Genomic DNA, 4,633 nt, shown 5'->3' with positions numbered 1-4,633 from the left:
TGCAAAATGATAATATGAACTTATCAAGATATGTTCGTTTGAGGTAGAGATAGAGAGAGAAAGACAGAAAATGAGAGAGTTGTATTAGATCAGAATCCCCTCTTTACAATGTGAAGGTCTCATTTATATAATAAGAGACCTTCCTCGAAAGAATCAAAAAGTTACAAAGACAGGTAACGTCTCCCTAGTGAAGACACTAAGTCCTAAACGATGTCGCTTTTGTTCCCGCGTCCGAGTCGTACCCGCTACGTTAGTCGGCGTACACTCACTGGGCGTACCCTCTGGCGTAGGGATGCTGACGATCAAATTTGACCCCATACATTGTTTAATAGAAATGGTATAACGTTAAGTCATGATGCTGAATGTAATTCCTAAATAACATCTTCTTTTGAAGCCTAAAGGACGTTTGAATTCATATCTCTTATTTTCATAAACATGGGTTCAGAAAAGAGTTCAAACGTGTGGTTGTGTATTTATTAAATAAATGTGGCTTAAGCACTTGTAAGAACAAAGTGGCTGTAGTTTAGTGGTGAGAATTCCACGTTGTGGCCGTGGAGACCTGGGCTCGAATCCCAGCAGCCACATTTCCTTTTACATCTTCTTTCTTTTATTGAGAATAATAAAATAGTCCAGATTCTGCCCTGCGCACTAAAAATTAGCGCAAGCTGTACAATTGCATAATACTGATCTGGATCATTAATATCCTATTCTTAGTAAAGTACACTAATCAAGAATACTAATTTAGATAAAATTGTTAAAGAGACTCTTATTATCACGATTTGAATCTTGATGAGAAACCTTTATTTTCAATCAAGGATCTTAATTATCTTATTAAACGAACATTCAAATAAATATGCTAATGAAAACTAAAGACCAAATACTACTCCATAAAGAGCTGTTGAAATATATCTGTTCAAACTTCAAACCATTACTATATAATAAGTTGATCTTGGGCAAACCAACTTCTTTCCAACACTAGAGAACGGCGGCCCTAGCCTTAAGTTTATGGGTTCCCGTGAATCCAGTAGCTTTTATGCAAATCTTGTATTTATATTATGAAATTTACTAAATATCTATAAATATTTAATTGTAAATCATATTATTATTGAATATATAATTCGAGATGTAGTAACTCATAAATTTTAAATCTTGAATCTACCGCTTGACACTAAACATGATGTGATTTTAACAAACCAGTAAAAACCTCTCTCGAGACAAGCCAAGGGAAGAGTTAATTAAGCACCTAAAATTCAGCAAGAGAGAGTCAGAGAAAACGCAAACCCCTCCAAGCAGTTAATGACTTTTTGATGATTACTTCGGCTGCTTATACTTTAATTTTTGTGGTTCTTTTTTGTTTGTTTATTCTATCTGTCTCCGTTCTTTTTGGTCGGATAAGTTAAAAATCAACTACTCCTTCTATTTTAATTTATGTTACCGCATTTGATTAGATACGGAATTTAAGGAAAGAGAAAAATTTTGAATTTGTAGTGTAAAATGAGGCACATATATTATATGTGTCTATAAATCATTGCATTAAAGGTAAATTGTTTCCACATAAGGAAAGGGGTCATTCTTTTTGGCACAGACTAAAAAGGAAATAGGTTCACATAAATTGAAACGGGGAATATCATCTTGCACTTTGTAGAGCTTTTTTCAACATTCAACGGGCAACAAAAGTTGGAAAATGTGATCCAGATATTGTTAGGACCGAAAAAATCAGGTATCATGCGGAAGCTAGTAAAGCAACACTTGAACAACGATAAATCATATAACAAAAGAAAATATACCAAAAGAGACACAAACATTTAACTTGGTTCGGTCAACTGACCTACGTCCAGGGCGGAGATGATCGAGCAATCCACTATATAAAAAGAGAGTACAAAATATCGAGAGAACAACCTCACGAAGAGGCAAACACAAATGACACATTAACACTTGTCCCATAAAGTTTCTCCCCCTACACACGACTCTCAAACCCCATATGGCTACATTGTGGATGCTACTGAATGAGAATGAAGGATCCTCAATTTATAGAAGTCCAAACATTTTCCTTCAAGAAAAGGGACTAGCCAAATATGAGAGATTTATAATTTCCTTCTACAAGAAGGAAAATCCAATCATGATAAATATGTTGTCCTTTCCTTCGAGAGATAGGAGAACCAATCAGGATAACACCTAACCTTTATAACGTATAAAAAAGTCAAGTAATCCCTTAAAGAAAAAGGATGCAATTAGAGCAAAACAATTACTGGCAATATTATTGAGTCGTGGACCACCCCCAATGAATGTACCGAGATGAATGATATTACCTTCACACTTAATCAAAGGTCTCGTTCTCGAACTCAAATAATGAAAAATTCTTACTTGAGAATAGTTTCCCTTAATAGGTCTTACATATCACAAATTTAGATCTGTTGAGCCAGTAAATTTCGAATACCAAATAGTTTTATAAAAAATGATGGACCGGATACACCAACAGCAGCACTTGAGCTATGAATGGAATATCAATTATTATGGCTCTAATTGGATGGTCGGCCATTTAACCTAATCAAATAATTAGTACTTATTACTTTGTAATAAATAATTAAGTTGAAGTGGTTTTAAGCAACTCCTACGTCTACATACCCTACACCAGCCACCCACAACCTCCCCCTAAAAGAAGGAAGTAGTAAGAGTTTTAAGCGGAATTAAATATAATATACGACTTTCACTTTAGTTATCCAATGATGTTGTTCTTAATTAATTAATCAGACCTTAAAGCTTAAAGTCAAAAAATTCATTGCCATAAAAGTTGACTTATTTCGACCACTGCCTTCACTTGATCCTTATGAGAAAGGCCAAAAACATATACGGTCCACTCAACTTGGCATTATTTTTCATTTTGGCACTCTATTTCTATCTTGTTCCATTTTGACCCTCTAACTCTATTTTATATGTTCCATTTTGGCCCTCAAACTCTATTTCTTATGTTCCACTTTAGCACAAAAGTTGAAACTAGTGCAAAAAATATAGCGCATGTGTATATACAAATCTGAGGTGTAATAAATATTCAATTAAATGTCGCCACCTTATTTTTTCATCCATGTCAAATGGGTCAATACTAAAATACCCGAACCCGACCGTATTTTTTCATCCACTTGTATTGGGAAAAATTGAGTTTATATATATTAAATTGATTGGAAAATGAAATGTCATGACACGAAGGCTGGTCAAAGAATGGCGACTAGCAAAGAGGCACGAGTTACAACGGATACGAGCAGAAATACAAGCAGAGGCACGGGCAGATATTCAAAAGGCTCGATGCGTATACCTATTTATATCTAAAAATTAGGGAGAATGAATCTGATAGCATAAGGTAATAATGGCAGGAAAGGAATAGGAAAAATAAAGTAGTTAACTCATGACAATAAACTCGATTCTTGAAAACCAGTGAAACCAAAAATACCAAATCCTCAGAATCTCGTATGAAAACAGCGAAGCAAACACAATACCACAAGGAATATGAAACACATAAACCGTTGCGGCGTGCAACCCGATCCCACCATACAAACATGATCCTCCCTTATTCCTTTATGTAAATATCAATAATAACAAGTAAAAATAATGATGCAGCGCGCAACCCGACTCCCACCATTTAATACAGAATCAATATCATAATCCTCCCTTATTTCACCTTTTGCGGTCGTGCAACCCTACNTATTAGCAAAATCAATTTCTATTATTCATTTCTTTGATTATCAGTAACCCGAGTTCTTCTATAATAAAGCTTTGACCGAAATTCTATTTTTTGGTTAAACAAATTGGTTCCGTTACCGGGAATCTGATAATATATTCTTTCTTAACTTAGCCTTTTTTGTTACATCAACAACCATGTCAATTATTAATGACAACCCCCAAGGAAACCAAGAAAACCATCAACTCCAAGGGGACCCACAAGATGATCGCACTCCGATCCCTTCTCCACAAAGCTCGCCACGACGGTCTCGAGAAGGCTCTCCTGATGGATCTCACTCAAATGCAAATTCTCAATTTGACAACGATGGAGCTATCAATGAAGCTTTCCAAAAGCTAATCGCTCAACAGGTCAATAAAGCTCTTGAGGCCTTTACCAGCCAGTTACCTGTTGCACCACCAACACCAATTCCAAATAACAACACTTTAGAAAACCCTCGTTCCGGGCTTGCTAATTAGGCAATGGTGGAATCCCCAGCGAGTCGCGAGATGGAGAACCAGGTAACTTAGTCAATTCCGATTTACAAAATTTAGTATTAACATTGCAGAAACAGCTCAAGGAGCAAAGTGACCGCATAGAGTAAATACTTGGAGTACCGCCTGTAATCAAAGGGATAGATATGCACAAATATTCACAGCAACCTTGGAAGCCAAGTGCTGCTCCTCTCCCAATTCCAAAGAAATTTAAAATGCCCGATATTCCAAAATACAATGGAACAACTGATCCATGAGACCACGTGACTGCATTCACAACTGGCGTAAAAGGCAGACTTGACCAAACAAGAAACTGAATCAGTATTGGTCAAAAAATTCGGTGAAACACTCACTAAGGGAGCATTAATACGATATTCTCTTTTACCCGAAAATTCCATAAATTCTTTTGCTAAGCTTGCAGATTCAT

The 4,633-nt window shown here is 36.0% G+C and overlaps 1 non-coding gene across 1 annotated transcript; it reads left to right on the top strand.

The window, feature by feature from the left end:
• On the top strand, window positions 513-584 carry TRNAH-GUG. Its single transcript has one exon. It is a non-coding gene; the product is annotated as a tRNA-His (tRNA).

The sequence above is a fragment of the Nicotiana attenuata genome, chromosome 8 (genome assembly GCF_001879085.1).
Source record: "Nicotiana attenuata strain UT chromosome 8, NIATTr2, whole genome shotgun sequence".
NCBI classification, from domain to species: domain Eukaryota; kingdom Viridiplantae; phylum Streptophyta; class Magnoliopsida; order Solanales; family Solanaceae; genus Nicotiana; species Nicotiana attenuata.
Note: the sequence above shows the minus strand (reverse complement) of the source record. Positions and strands in the feature narration are given on the sequence as shown.